Consider the following 17,153-nt stretch of genomic DNA (forward strand, 5'->3'; position numbering starts at 1 on the left):
TAGCAGCCACGTAAAACTTGCAACAACAAAGTAGAGGACGTCTAACTTGTTTTTGCAGGGCATGTCACTACAAAAAAATACACATCCGTGACATTTTGGGCTGAACGATTTTTTTCTGTCATACATATGACACTTCTATGACGATAATTGTGACAAAACCCGGTATCATCATAGATGTGGTGGGCTCCTACTTCTATGACAAAAAATCATGACAGAAAATGGGCTTTTCGTCCTGGGCGGGCCGGAGACGCAGCTGCATGACATTCTTTGGGCCGTCCATGAGGGAAAAAACCGTGGTAGAAGCGAGGGGGAGGAAAATTTCGGGGAGTTCCCGGTTACGTTGGGAGGTCGGGGGCCGAGCGATGCGCGTTTCTCTCGTACATGTACGCGCGTGTGTGCGAGGCGTTGGGCTCTAACTGAACCCGAGCGATTGCACTGTAGGCTACGCGTTACTGAACCCGAGCGATCGATCGATGGCTGTTAACTAAACCCGATCGAGCGATTCGTTCGCTATTGCTGGTAACTGAAGCCTAGCATCTTCTGAAAATCACCATCTTGCAGCAACAGGAGGGAGTAGAGTAGCATAAAGCAAAGTAGTAGAAATGTTATCAACCTCGGCCAGAGATCCTTTCTCGACTCCCTGCGAGAAAGCAATCCCAGAGCCATACTATCCAGTTATCATCTCATATCCAAGTCTCATCACAAGTATCCAGTTCTAGTTGTATCGATCGGGATACAACTCCAAGTGTCCGTTACCGTAGGACAGGCTATCGATAGATGTTTTCTTCCCTGCAGGGGTGCACCAACTTACCCACCACGCTCGATTAACTCCGGCCGGACACACTTTCCTGGGTCATGCCCGGCCACGGCCAAACAATACGCCGCAACCCGACCTAGGCTTAATAGAGAGGTCAAGCACGCCGGACTAAACCTATGCCCCCAGGGGTCATGGGCAATCGCCCCGGGAACTCATGCACGTTGCGTGGGCGGCCGGTGAGCAGACCTAGCTACCTCCTAAAAAAGGTAGGAGCTTACCAGTCCAACCCGGCGCGCGCCGCTCAGTCGCATGACGTCTATTAAGCTTCGGCTGATGCATACAACGCAGAACGCCCATACTATGCCCATGTGATGGTTAGTGCTATCAGGCCAGAGGCCCCTCGGATCAAATATCCAAATCGTAGTGGATTAGGAACGCGCGGTAACAAGCAGAGACTCACGAAAGATGTGACCCCGTCGCCCCGTCTCGAGGACTTGCGGCAAGGGCTAGGAATGCCGGGCCACGCCTCGTATTATCTCGCGGGCACCTTCCAGGTCAACCCGACTCCACATCACTCGCAATTATGCTCGCGCGGGTACCCCTCAGGGTCGACCCATCTTTAGTAACATGGTTCAGTGTAAAGTCATAGTAACCATAGTAACCGTGTCTCCAAACATCAAGGGGAAAATCCGAGGAATCACCCCCGGTGAATTCCACTTGATGTAATCATCAAGGTGAACGTAAGAGGGACCACCCTCGAGGTTCACACTTGAGGGGTTGCACGACAGAGTCATATCGGAAGTGATTAAGGCGGAATCAACCTCGATGACCACGACCGAATAACTACACTAGCGGGTTAAAATCAGAAGTGCTCATGAGGCCTCACCCTCGGCACTCGATAGTATCCCAGTAGTATTGAGCAACTAAGGGGAAGTGATGTGCGGTGTCGGGGCCTGGTCTTCGATCCCGTTGATCGGGTCTTCAATGATGAAGCAGGGGCAACAAGGACAAGGTGGGGGTCACTGATGGATCACTAACCAACCTATACTAAGCAGTTTTAGGATAAGCAGGCATGGTACAATGAGCGGGTTACAAAAGCAGGCTATGCATCAGAATAGGAGCAAACAATAACAGTAGCAAAATCTAATGCAAGCATGATAGAATCGAATGGGCGATATCAGGATGATCAAAAGGGGGGGGGCTTGCCTGGTTGCTCGGGCGAGAAAGAGGGTCGTCGTCGAAGCAGTCGATCACAAGGGCATCATCAGCAATCTCAAGGTCTACCGAAGAGAAGAGGGGGAGAAACAGTAAATACAAAGCAAACAAGATACATGACAAGTCAACAAGTAGAGCTAGGGGTGCTCTAACACAATAGTACGCGATATAGGTGAAGGGGCAAACAACCGGGAATGTTTTCCCGGTTCCGGACCTGGTGTCAGACAGATGACCGAAGGGGAAATGTGCCATGTTCAGATAGTTAGAGGCATCTGACAAGTAAACGGACCGCGTATTCAGATTCGTTACATTTTTCTGAGCAACTTTCATGTAGAAAACATTTTCATCGAAGTTACGGTTTAATTTCTATTAATTTTCAAAGATTTTAGTATTTTCTGGAATTACTATCAATTCGAATTAAATAGGGAAATTGCTATGTGTACCCACTGTGTACACACCCAAAGAGGCTGACATGTGGGGCTAGGGGACTGGGTTGGCCCAGTCAAAGGTTGACCGGTCAACAGGGCGTATGGCCCACATGCCATAGGCGACACCTAGCCAAATTAATAAAAATTAACCTAATCAAATGGAGCCCACATGTCATCTGCACATTAGGCTAATTGATCTACTAATTTAAATCCTAATCTGTACTAGTCAAACAAGGGCCGGCCACACACACCTCTATGCACACACTCACGGACACACATTACACGCCACACACGGCCATGTACAGGGCCTTGGCGCCCATGGCCAAGATCGCTAGCAACAAATGGCAGCAGTAGCTAGTAGCAAGCAGAGCAAAGCAGTAGCGGCAAGCAGCAGTAGCAAAGCAGCGGCGGCGGCAACGGGCGGCAGTAGTACATGAGCAGCATTAGCAGTAGGTCGCCGCTTGTAGCAGCAGCAGCAGCAAGGCGACAGCACAAGCAAGCAGCACATCAAAAGAACGCACTAGCAGGGCCAGCAGCAGGCACACGGGCGTGGGTGCATGCACACGTGCAGGGCGTGGGTAGGGGGGCACGCGGGACGCGGTGAGCACAACGCTAGTAGGCAGCAGGGCGCTACAGTACGGGTGCGGCCATGGACGAGCACAAGGCGGTGGCTACGACTACGGATCAAAAGGGGAATGTAGGGGAATCGGAGGAGGGGCTCACCACAGAGCTCGTGGATGTGGTCAAGAGGTCGGGGGCGGCCCGGAGCAGCGGCAACCAGCGACGGACGTCGGCGACCGTGGGCGAAGATGAGGACCATGGCGAGGCTGCGGGGCGTTCCGGCTTGATTCAAGGCTTGGGGAAGACGAAGCCGAGGGTGGCGGTCCTCCTGGACGGATGCTCAGTCGCCGGGGAGCTCGGTGGCCATGGGATCGACGGTGGCCATGATGACTATGCTACGGTTGTGTTTGGGATCAGGATCGAAGTAAAAAGGCACGAGGAGAAAGAATGGGGGCTAGGGTTGGCCGAGGGAGTGCGGGACATCAAGTAGGCGTCGGGGGGGAGGTGCCGGATGGCCGTCACACACGGCAAGGCCGGGGATGGCCGCCACGATCCCCCTCTGCTCCTGTAGCGAGGAGGAGGGTGAATTAGGTGGGCTGAGCCTTCCCTTTTGCTAGACGGGCCATTGTGCCAATAGATTAGGTCCCCTTCTTCCTCTTTCTCTTTTTCAAACAGTTGTTTCTTTTTCCAATAGGCTTTGCATTTTCTTTTAGCCACAAATGACTTTGAAAAAATATGTCACTGGCCAAAACAAATTCAAAGAAATATTGAGCACTGCCATAAAAAGTTTGGAATCTAATTGAAGCCGTTAGATTTTTGCATATATGGAAAAGCAATTAATTTGCTGATTTGGCACTATTTTAAATTGCTATAGTCCATCTTGGCTTGGAGATGATTTTGTTTTTCCCTAACAATTAAATGTTATGGAATTTTGGGTCAAAGATGAACTATATTGCAGCAACTTTTGTGCAACTCCATATTTCACTTGCAAATTGAATATGATTTGAAAGTGGAAATTTCAAAGGATATTTGAACCAAGGTGACCAAGCATTGTTTAGTAAAATGATTAGCTTAATCACAAAGAGTTACTGTAGCATGACACTGGGGGTGTTACAAATCTCCTCCACTACAAGAAATCTCGTCCCGAGATTTAAGTGGCGAAGTAAAGAGTAACTCTGGGAGAACTGACTCTTATATGGTTAATTATCTGGTGAACAATTCAGGGAATGAGGCAGAGGTATCTCTCGAGTTGAAACTTAATAAAACATCGAGAGCAAAGTATGAAGGTACAATAGGAAGTTTCAACCGAATGGACAAACGATTGATACCTGAACAGAGTGAGAGAAAGGGGTTCGGAGCATCGGGAATAGATCATCTCTCGGAATGTGGCTCGTGACATGATACGAAGCCAAATGCAAGAATATTTCGGAATCAAAGATATACAGGAGAGTCAGGTTTCGATCCTGTGGAACTGTGGGTTAAACGTAGAAAGGGCGCTGACCTCTTGCACGGTCATGATAGAAAGGCATGTGAGAGGATAGCATGTCAGTTATGTTGGCAACAACGCTGGTACCAAGGGTGAGGGACGAAGAGAACCATTTTCCTGCTCGTTAAGACGAGGCGGACCAATAGGCAAAGTTCTCATCCGTCGGTGGCTACCGGAATGTCATCAACAATAGTATAAGGTCTTACTGACAGAGCTTGTACACCGAGGTGTTTACATGAGCAGGGAATTATCTCTACTCAGACAAGTTAGAAGAAAGGTTAAACAAAACTATGGAAAGGAAAATGTGATTATTAGATTAAACAGACCAATGGCAAGGAAAATGTGTTTATACCTGGGTATCAAGAGTATATCTTTCCCAAGGAAAAGCATAGCATGATATACATGATAGGGCTCCAAGTAAGAAACCAGTTAAAGAAAAGGGCAAGGAATTTATGAGGTTTACCCATACAACGGTGTTTGGATAATTGATCAAGAAGATTTAGCATTGCGCTTCCAATGTTCTTAATGATGTTCGGAGTACCATAATCATGCTTTGGGATAGCATTGACATGGTCATCAGGTAAAGGTCGAACCTTGGGAACACAAAGGATCCATCGGGAACTTTTAGAACACCTCATGTAACTCTATCAGGGAAAAGATGAGGAGGTGGCCGATAGGTTCAGCAGCAATCCATCGACATGTCAAAAAGATGTATTTCCAAAATTTATATGAACAAGTTTGAGTTGGGGAGAAGACAAGAATGTTGTCGATGATAACATAAATCATCGAGGGGCAAGGATGGTATTGCTCATCACGAATTCGATTGATATCCTGCAAGATCTCAGAATGTTGATGATGAGCACGACACAATTGTCGAGAGATTTCAGGAAGACGTAATCGATTGGCGATGACATCAAGTCAAAGGAATGATGAAGCGAAAGGTTATTGGAACCACGGGTACGACACAAACTCAAAATCAAGCTTGTTGTTCAAGGCAAAATGATATGACGAGGAAGATCGACTTAGGCTTAGCTCGTCGTCGAAAATTGTGCTCCGGGAAGAAGGACCAGGTAGCACGGTTACAAGTTACCACGGTAAAGATATAGCCGATCAGGCTAGGAATGACTTGAAGGATTATTAAACTGTAAGCAACACAAATTACTTAGAGTTATAGAATCGGAGTGTGGAATCGATTCACTTATCGGTGTTCTCGGTTGACAAACAACCCAGAACCCATGAAGTGACAAAGACAGGGTAAGGTAGTATTCCATCAAAAGTTCATAAGATGTACTGCAGTGGCATGATATCCTCGAGATATCAAGGGTAATACTCGAAGGTAGATCATAATAGGGGTTGGGCAGGCGTATTGACCTGGAGAAGACAAGTTATTTAACTCGTCCAAGAAATGGGACCAAAGAAGAACAATCATGGTCGGAACCACGGTTGCGAAGGATCAATTCACCGATACCAAAGGATAATATATTAAGGAAATAGTTATTATTACAAGAAGCTTCCATGATTGGATCTACATCGTGTCCATGGGCATGAACACAAAGGTTCAAGGTCGACTCCCACTTCTTCAATGCATAGTCGTTCATTCACTCCTTGTTTTCGAAGAAATTGTAGTGTAGAAGATTTATCTGACGAAGTACCAAAAGAGTAAGACTCGCGAGAACTCTCAGGTTCACAGGGGTTATGGAAGGCATAAGTTCAACCCATCAGGGCCTTTTTACGTATCTATAGAACCATCAACCAAGCAAAATATACGAGTTTGAAAGCAGAGTATCGAAGTCAAAGCAGATGATACAATTTACCGAAGGTATTTTGTATCAGGGGAAAACTCACAAGATTTTGGATGTGAAGGACACTGTCGGATAACAACCCGGCAATGGATCTGGCGATTCATGACAGAGTTGATGTGAGTATCGGTAATCAATCAGATGAACAAGGGGATGCAATGGCATCGGCTTATAGAAACGTCTGAATGATTCGATGCTTGGGTACAAAGGAATTATGATTTAAAGACGAAGGATCAGAAGCAGAGGCACTGATCAAAAGATGAGTAAGTTGAATAGACTTAGAGTTGCACCCGATCAAATCTAGATTGGGCAAGAACCAGCTCATATCTAGAACGATGTCTGAGCCGGAAAGAAAATTTCCAAGGATTATTTGATGATTGCGAGTATTCGCACACACGCTGAATCCATAGGAACAGAATGACAATCACAAAGAATTTTAAAGAATATTGCTAGACATATGGAATTAATCCTAATGCAAGCAGGCAAGGAGAATCAAGAGCAATAGGCTGCAGAGGATTTTTGAAAGATCAGCTAGCCTTTTCAGGTATTTTGAAAAGCAAATGAACAACTGGGGTTGAACGAACCCCGGTTAAGTGAATAATCCGTAGTTCGAAAAGAAGCTGCAAGTAGAAGGCACAAAGGATTCTTGGAACAACGGAGAGTACTAGTGGTATCTTGTAATAATAGGAGCAACTAGGGATGAAGGTACAAGCGGCAAGGATGTTATTCAGGGGGATTATCGGTTGTCAGGAACTGCAAGGCAGTTGGCACAGGGTCTCTAGAAACATCAAGGAGTATCCGCAGAATCTTCTGGCGAAGCAAGCAATCATCGATAAATGTTGGGGCTCTCCGGGAGGAAGTGGGTACGAGAACCTAATGTCCGAGTTAGTAAAATGTTTATCCCGAATAGACGAGAGATCAAAGTCCCAGAGTATAGACGAGGAATAAAATATCCTAATACCACCCAATGGCGATGTGGGCCCGTAAGCCACACAGCCATGTTAGTAAAAGTTTTTGTAGTGACTAGACTCGACTTCGGCCAAGGAGTTGGAAAGGGGGCTACCTACAGGCAGTCGGCTCTGATACCAACTTGTGACACCCTCGATTCAATCGTACACTAATCATACACGCAAATGTGTACGATCAAGATCAAGGACTCATGGGAAGATATCACAACACAACTCTAGACACAAATAAAATAATACAAGCTTTATATTACAAGCCATGGGCCTCGAGGGCTCGAATACATAAGCTCGAATACACAAGAGTCAGCGGAAGCAATAATATCTTAGTACAGACATGAGTTAGACAAGTTTGCCTTAAGAAGGCTAGCACAAAAGTAGCAACGATCGAAAAGGCAAGGCCTCCTGCCTGGGAGCCTCCTAACTACTCATGGTCGTCAGCGGTCTCCACGTAGTAGTAGGCATCGGCGGTGGCATCTGGCTCCTGGGCTCCGACATCTGGTTGCATCAACCGGAAAGAAGAAGAAAGGGGGAAAGGGGGAGCAAAGCAATCGTGAGTACTCATCCAAAGTACTCGCAAGCAAGGATCTACACTACATATGCAACATTATCAAAGGAAGGCTGTATATGTGGACTGGGCTGCAGAAATGCCAGAATAGAGGGGAGAACCTAGTCCTATCGAAGACTAGCATCTTCTGAAAACCACCATCTTGCAGCAACAGGAGGGAGTAGAGTAGCATAAAGCAAAGTAGTAGAAATGTTATCAACCTCGGCCAGAGATCCTTTCTCGACTCCCTGCGAGAAAGCAATCCCAGAGCCATACTATCCAGTTATCATCTCATATCCAAGTCTCATCACAAGTATCCAGTTCTAGTTGTATCGATCGGGATACAACTCCAAGTGTCCGTTACCATAGGACAGGCTATCGATAGATGTTTTCTTCCCTGCAGGGGTGCACCAACTTACCCACCACGCTCGATTAACTCCGGCCGGACACACTTTCCTGGGTCATGCCCGGCCTCGGCCAAACAATACGCCGCAACCCAACCTAGGCTTAATAGAGAGGTCAAGCACGCCGGACTAAACCTATGCCCCCAGGGGTCATGGGCCATCGCCCCGGGAACTCCTGCATGTTGCGTGGGCGGCCGGTGAGCAGACCTAGCTACCTCCTTAAAAAGGTAGGAGCTTACCAGTCCAACCCGGCGTGCGCCGCTCAGTCGCATGACGTCTATTAAGCTTCGGCTAATGCATACGACGCAGAACGCCCATACTATGCCCACGTGATGGTTAGTGCTATCAGGCCAGAGGCCCCTCGGATCAAATATCCAAATCGTAGTGGATTAGGAACGCGCGGTAACAAGCAGAGACTCACGAAAGATGTGACCCCGTCGCCCCGTCTCGAGGACTTGCGGCAAGGGCTAGGAATGCCCGGCCACGCCTCGTAATTATCTCGCGGGCACCTTCCAGGTCAACCCAACTCCACATCACTCGCAATTATGCTCGCGCGGGTACCCCTCAGGGTCGACCCATCTTTAGTAACATGGTTCAGTGTAAAGTCATAGTAACCATAGTAACCGTGTGTCCAAACATCAAGGGGAAAACCCGAGGAATCACCCCCGGTGAATTCCACTCGATGTAATCATCAAGGTGAACGTAAGAGGGACCACCCTCGAGGTTCACACTTGAGGGGTTGCACGACAGAGTCGTATCGGAAGTGATTAAGGCGGAATCACCCTTGATGACCACGACCGAATAACTACACTAGCGGGTTAACATCAGAAGTGCTGATGAGGCCTCACCCTCGGCACTCGATAGTATCCCAGTAGTGTCGAGCAACTAAGGGGAAGTGATGTGCGGTGTCGGGGCCTGGTCTTCGATCCCGTTGATCGGGTCTTCAATGATGAAGCAGGGACAACAAGGACAAGGTGGGGGTCACTGATGGATCACTAACCAACCTATACTAAGCAGTTTTTGGATAAGCAGGCATGGTACAATGAGCAGGTTACAAAAGCAGGCTATGCATCAGAATAGGAGCAAACAATAACAGTAGCAAAATCTAATGCAAGCATGATAGAATCGAATGGGCAATATCGGGATGATCAAAAGGGGGGCTTGCCTGGTTGCTCAGGCGAGAAAGAGGGTCGTCGTCGAAGCAGTCGATCACAAGGGCATCATCAGCGATCTCGAGGTCTACCGAAGAGAAGAGGGGGAGAAACAGTAAATACAAAGCAAACAAGATACATGACAAGTCAACAAGTAGAGCTAGGGGTGCTCTAACGCAATACTACGCGATATAGGTGAAGGGGGAAAACAACCGGGAATGTTTTCCCGGTTCCAGACCTGGTATCAAACAGATGATCGGAGGGGAAATGTGCCATGTTCAGATAGTTAGAGGCATCTGACAAGTAAACGGACCGTGTGTTCGGATTCGTTACATTTTTCTGAGCAACTTTCATGTAGAAAACATTTTCATCGAAGTTACGGTTTAATTTCTATTAATTTTCAAAGATTTTAGTATTTTCTGGAATTACTGTTAATTCGAATTAAAGAGGGAAATTGCTATGTGTACCCACTGTGTACACACCCAAAGAGGCTGACATGTGGGGCTAGGGGACTGGGTTGGCCCAGTCAAAGGTTGACCGGTCAACAGGGCGTATGGCCCACATGCCATAGGCGACACCTAGCCAAATTAATAAAAATTAACCTAATCAAATGGAGCCCACATGTCATCTGCACATTGGGCTAATTGATCTACTAATTTAAATCCTAATCCGTACTAGTCAAACAAGGGCCGGCCACACACACCTCTGTGCACACACTCACGGACACACATTACACGCCACACACGGCCATGTACAGGGCCTTGGCGCCCATGGCCAAGATCGCTAGCAACAAATGGCAGCAGTAGCTAGTAGCAAGCAGAGCAAAGCAGTAGCGGCAAGCAGCAGTAGCAAAGCAGCGGCGGCGGCAACGGGCGGCAGTAGTACATGAGCAGCATTAGCAGTAGGTCGCCGCTTGTAGCAGCAGCAGCAAGGCGACAGCACAAGCAAGCAGCACATCAACAGAACGCACTAGCAGGGCCAGCAGCAGGCACACGGGCGTGGGTGCACGCGCACGTGCAGGGCGTGGGCAGGGGGGCACGTGGGACGCGGTGAGCACAACGCTAGTAGGCAGCAGGGCGCATACAGTACGGGTGCGGCCATGGTCGAGCACAAGGCGGCAGCTACGACTACGGATCAAAAGGGGAAAATAGGGGAATCGGAGGAGGGGCTCACCACAGAGCTCGTGGATGTGGTCAGGAGGTCAGGGGCGGCCCGGAGCAGCGGCAACCGGCGACGGACGTCGGCGACCGTGGGTGAAGATGAGGACCATGGCGAGGCTGCAGGGCGTTCCAGCTTGATTCAAGGCTTGGGGAAGACGAAGCCGAGGGTGGCGGTCCTCCTGGACGGATGGTCAGTCGCCGGGGAGCTCGGTGGCCACGGGATCGACGGTGGCCATGACGACTATGCTACGGTTGTGTTTGGGATCGGGATCGAAGTAAAAAGGCACGAGGAGAAAGAATGGGGGCTAGGGTTGGCCGAGGGAGTGCGGGACATCAAGTAGGCGTCGGGGGGGAGGTGCCGGATGGCCGTCACACACGGCAAGGCCGGCGGATGGCCGCCACGATCCCCCTCTGCTCCTGTAGCGAGGAGGAGGGTGAATTAGGTGGGCTGAGCCTTCCCTTTTGCTAGACGGGCCATTGTGCCAATAGATTAGGTCCCCTTCTTCCTCTTTCCCTTTTTCAAACAGTTGTTTCTTTTTCCAATAGGCTTTGCATTTTCTTTTAGCCACAAATGACTTTAAAAAATATGTCACTAGCCAAAACAAATTCAAAGAAATATTGAGCACTGCCATAAAAAGTTTGGAATCTAATTGAAGCCGTTAGATTTTTGCATATATGGAAAAGCAATTAATTTGCTGATTTGGCACTATTTTAAATTGCTATAGTCCATCTTGGCTTGGAGATGATTTTGTTTTTCCCTAACAATTAAATGTTATGGAATTTTGGGTCAAAGATGAACTATATTGCAGCAACTTTCGTGCAACTCCATATTTCACTTGCAAATTGAATATGATTTGAAAGTGGAAATTTCAAAGGATATTTGAACCAAAGGTGATCAAGCATTGTTTAGTAAAATGATTAGCTTAATCACAAAGAGTTACTGTAGCATGACACTGGGGTTGTTACAACAGTGAGCGTTGCGGGGGGGGGGGGGGGGGGGGTTGGATGAACCGTGAGCGGTGGCGTTGCCTCTGGTTGAACAGGACCCCGTGGTGTGGAGGGTTGGATGAACAGTAGACGGTGGAGGGGTGCCCGTGGAGGGGTGGTTGAACAGGACCCCGTGGTGTGGAGGGCTGGATGAACAGTAGACGGTGGAGGGGTGCCCGTGGAGGGGTGGTTGAACAGTAGCCGGTGGAGTAGCGCGCGGTGGAGGCTGGATGAACAGGAGCCCGTGGAGGCTGGAGGAGGTCGACGGTAGCCCGTGGAGGCTGGAGGAGGTCGACGGTGGAGATGAACAGTATCCCGTGGAGTCCCGTTTTGCGGTACGCCACACCCCTCCCGATGAACAGGACCCCCGTTTCGACCGTAGGAGGTCCGTTTCGTCCGTTTTGTGGTACGCCACACCCCTCCCTATCAACAGGACCCCCGTTTCGACCGTAGGAGGTCCGTTTCGTCCGTTTTGCGGTACGCCACACCCCTCCCGATGAACAGGACCCCCGTTTCGACCGTAGGAGGTCCATTTCCTCCGTTTTGCGGTACGCCAGACCCCTCGCGATGAACAGGATCCCGTTTCAAACATGGCCGGTCAAACACAAGGCCATTTCCTCCGTTTTGCGGTACGCCAGGCCTCGTTTCCATCGCCTGTTCCGTCCAAGCCCTCCCGATGAACACGACCACGCATTCCGTTCCGACCCAGCCGGTTGGCTCCCACGCGTTCCATTGCCTCCCGATGAACACGACGCATTCCGTTGCCTCCCCATGAACACGACGCATTCCGTTGCCTCCCCATGAACACGACGACGATGTTGTTTCTCCGTTCCGACCCAGACATGTACACGAGCCCTGGCCGTACGTGTGCGCGAGTAGGCGTTCGAGACCCTGCCCGTCTGTACGTACGTGTCGTATTTTCTTTCTTGCACCCTGGCCGCTGTACGTATGTGTACATGCTACGTGCGCGCCTCTACTACGACACGTACGCGCCTCTACTACGACACGTGCGCGCCTCTACATCGACCAGTATATATGTACGTACACGTTCGCGACCAGAATGACAACACTACGTATGCTTCGACCAGGTGGGTCCCGACTGTCAGGCACTTCCTTGCCTACGAAGATGTAGCTGGTGGGTCCCAGCAGTCAGGGGGCGACTCGTTTTGTTTTTTTTGCCCGGACGCACTTCCTTGAGTGCGAAGGTGTAGCTGCTGGGTCCCAGCAGTCAGGGAGGAATCGTTTTGTTTTTTTACCCGAACGCACTTCCTTGCGTGCGAAGATGTAGCTGGTGGGTCCCAGCAGTCAGGGGGCGAATCATTTTTTTCGGACGCACTTCCTTGCGTGCGAAGATGTAGCTGGTGGGTCCCAGCAGTCACGGGGGTGAATCTTTTTTTTCGGACACACTTCCTTGCGTGCGAAGATGTAGCTGGTGGGTCCCAGCAGTCAGGGGGAAACGTTTTTTTCACGAAATACGGTGGCCCGTCCGGTGGGTCCCCGCTGTCAGGTGGAGGAATAATTATTTTGCGCGTAATAAGGAGGCACTTCCTTGCTGCGGCCGTGGACCCAGCTGTCAGCCTCTCCACGTACAGTCCACGTCCGATGGAAGCCATTCCTTAACCATGTTGACCATGCCACGCCAAGAGCACCAGGGCGGTGGACGACGGCGAGGCCTAGGAAGGGGACGACGCGGAGCCGGGGAAGACGCGGCAGTGGATGCCCACGCGTAGAGGAGTATGAGGGTTCACTCGTTCGGCTGCGGTGCGAGGCTGCCGTCGCCGCAGAATAACAAGGGGTGTGGGTGCGTAGAGGGATGGCCTGGCCAACGGTGGGAGTAGTAGGGGGCGGTGAGGCCTCCGCGGCATCACAGCCGGCCACGGGCGGCAGGAGCAGGCGGCACGACCGGCGCTGCTTTGGGCGGCTGGAGCAAGAAGACCAGAGGTTGAAGAAGCATTACGGCCGTTGGATGGACATCGTACGGTCACTGGAGCTAGAATCGATCATATATTGACTAAAGTTGACAAAGGCCTCTGTCCCAGTCAACTTAGTAGGCCCACAAGTCAGCCTCCCACCAAGGTGGGTCCCAACTAGCAGGGGGTATTCATTTTTTTGTGCGTAATAAGGAGGCACTTCCGGTGGGTCCGAGCTGACAACGGGGGGAACGTTTTTTTCACGAAATACGGTGGCCCGTCCTGTGGGTCCCGGCAGTTAGGGGGAAATGTTTTTTCGCGAAATACTGGTGGCCCGTCCGGTGGGTCCCTACTGTCAGGTGGAGGAATAATTATTTTCCACGTAATAAGGAGGCACTTCCTTGCGGCTGCCGTGGACCCAGCTGTCAGCCTCTCCACGTACAGTACTCTTCGGATGGAAGTCGGTCGTTGACCACATTGACCATGCCACGCCGAGAGCACCATGGCGGTGGACGATGGTGAGGCCTAGGAAGGGGACGACGCGGAGCCGGGGAAGACACGGCAGTGGAAGCCCGCGCGGAGAGGAGTACGAGGGTTCACCGGTTCGGCTGCGGTGTGAGGCTGCCGTCGCTGCTGAATAACAGGGGGTGTGGGTGAGTAGAGGGATGCGCTGGCCAGCGGTGGGAGTAGTAGGGGGCGCTGAGGCCTGCGCGGCAGCACAGCCGGCCACGGGAGGCGGGAGTAGGCGGTCCCGCCGGCGCTGCTTTGGCGGCTGGAGCAAGAAGATCAGAGATTGAAGAAACACGACGGCCGTTGGATTGACATCCAACGGTTACGTCTGCTAGAATCGTTTGTTGACGTATATAATAACTAAAAAAATCTTGCATACGCGTCAACTAAACTGGCCCACAAGTCAGACCACTCCCTCTTTTTTTTAATAATTTATATATAGCTCATGGCAACTTCTTATGCAATTTATTGCAGTCGTTTTTTTGGTTGGCCAGGGCCAATTTCGCATATTTCTGTGGGTTCCAAACTATTTTTAATACCAAAATGTCGAGCCAGATTTAAAGTACTTTGAAGATATATTTAAATTAGGTTAATGCCCAGTGAAATGGGAATCTGAAAATGTGAAAAAATTCATAAATTATAAAGTAATTGCCAATTTGTCATCTGTTTTTATATTTACAACCCATTTCATATTACTTTCAAGATTTGCAGGCATCTTGAAAGAGTTGCAGCCCATCAGGGCGTAGAAAAATAAGTAGGACTGGATTGGGTATTCTTCAGAAAAAATAAACTGGTCTCATTTTCACAAAGAAAAAATAGCTGGGCTGGTCACATGGTGAACATAAAATATAAGCCTGGGCTAGACGGGCCACAGCCCAGTTCAAACCCTGCTCCGTCTCAACAATACCAAACAAAAAAATACTGCTCAAGTAGCTACGTCCCAGGTGTCAGCCGATCTTGTGTTGTTCTCTTGTCTATTGACTATATACGCTCACAATGTCGTGGGTCCCAGATGTCAGGAAAACACTAGGAGGAAGCATTTTATTTTTCCATACGCTGACGTGGTGGGCCCCTACTGTCATCCTCTCCACGTACTTTTTCCGATTCCTGTTGTTTGTTGACCATGTTGACAATGCGAGAGGGCGGCGCCGCGGCGAGTGCACCAAAGCACGCAGAGGACGTCGGCGTTAACGATTTAGGAGACGGTGGGGCGGCGATGCGTGCGCTGAGGCGCAGCCAGCCATGGGAGGCGGAAGCAAGCGGCCCCGCCGGCGCTGGTTTGGTTTTGGCGGCTGGAGGAAGACAGGACTGAAGAAACACGACAGACTGTAAAAGCAGTAGGAGTACTTAACAACCTTAACTGAAACCAGCAGGGGCACTTAACAACCAAAGCTGAAAGCAGTATGAGTACTTATACAGGTTCAACCGTACAAAGCACGCCTCGAACAGCGCTACTTTGCCTACAGTTAACCAAGGGTGAGGCCGCCAAGCCCCGGGACAAGGCCCAGGCGCCACCCCGCGCATCCACAACCTTCTGAAAGCGGCTTCATCTCGCAACGTGGTCAATAAACAGGATATTCGCTTTAGAGCCATGGAAAAGCATGAACATAATCTTCTGTCCTATTCTCCAAGATGGACGGGCCTTCATTATTTGAGACCACCCATGAATAAGTATCTTTTCACCTCCAAGGGGAATTGAGTAGGTCGACATAAACATCATGTTGTGACCAAGCGCAAGTCTGACCCGACCATGGTCAGGCATCTATATAGGAACAATAGAACTCGGCAGTTCCTGTTTCAAGAAGATCACAGCTGTAAAACTGTGTATAAGCAATAGTTTATGAACAACATATATAACAGAAAACAGCTCGTACCATAAGTTTCTCGACACAGTTGGACCTGTTCAACGAGTGCAGCAGTGGCACACATATCCCACATGGCCTTCCACCATTGAAACGCCCCACAAGGACCTCAAGACGATCAATAAAGTGTAGGAACTTGTGGATGTTGATCCAGTCAACTTCAGTGCCATTAGTAACAGCCGAGTTATTACAGAGTAACAAACGAGCAGACTGCTTAACTCTGAAAAAACCTACACGTGCCACCAATTATAAGAAAATATTAGTTAGAAGTAGCATCTCCGTGAGAGATTCGTTGCTACTTCTAAAGTTAAATTGTGATTAGTTAGACAGAATAGGTGGATTAAGAAGTAATCGAGGCAACAAGCAAGAACCAGATACAAAACTAACATGGATGAACAATTGGAACGACGTCGGGGTGGAAGATCGCAGTGAAGATGAGACCAGGTTCTGCTATTTCCATCAACATTCGTGCGCCAACTTTCAGTCCGTAACACTTGAGAAAGTTTATCCAAGTTCTGCATAAAAAAAAGCAGCAATCTTCTTGGTTCATGAACCCAACTCGGAACTTATATCCATGGCTTGTCTTCACTGTGGCCATTAAACTAGTGTATTCAGTTATGGCAAGGCCGAGCATCTTGAGTACATGTGTTCTGGCAGAGCAAATAATACACTGCAGGAAAAATAATATGAGAACACAGCATGTTCAAAAAAAAAACCACCCTCCCGGATAGAAAAGAGGATTCTAGGAACATACTGTGCGCATTTCAAAATGATGTGTTAGGATGAGAAGGAACAAGTGTGGCGTCTCGCCGAGGGCGCAGAAACCTGTAGGGTACTCGCACTTTGGGCGCTGCAAATGAAACACACTAGATTCGGTAGGAAGAAAAATGCATGAACGGCGGCGGCTGCCATCCTAGGATTACCTGCGACCAAGGGACTTGGATTTATCGGGGATGGATGAAGAATTCGTACTTGGTTTTCCATGAGAAAACCCTATGCAATCGCCGAGAGGGGGTTTTCTCTGAACAAGCAGGCGAGGGAGAAGGGGATTCAGGCCCAGTGAAATATTGCCGCTTCGTCCGTCCAGCTTACTGCTAAAGCTGGAAAGGGGGGTTGTGATTTGACGGCTCATTGGGCATTACTACGGCGCTATGACCGGGGTGTGTCTACCGTGAAGTTGTGCACTCTAATTTGTGCATATGGCACGTGGACCCCGTTGCCGGTTGCCCCACATATCAGCGAAAGGAAGTAGAAAGACAGGAGTAACTAGTTACACATAAATATATTTTTTGACAGAGAGATACTCCCTCTGTAAAGAAATATACAAATCTTTTATATCACAGGCTCACCTTGCCGAGAAATATACTCCCTCTGCAACGCACGGGCATTATGGGGGTTCAGCTTTTTTTATGGG

Source organism: Aegilops tauschii, chromosome 7 (assembly GCF_002575655.3).
Source record: "Aegilops tauschii subsp. strangulata cultivar AL8/78 chromosome 7, Aet v6.0, whole genome shotgun sequence".
NCBI classification, from domain to species: domain Eukaryota; kingdom Viridiplantae; phylum Streptophyta; class Magnoliopsida; order Poales; family Poaceae; genus Aegilops; species Aegilops tauschii.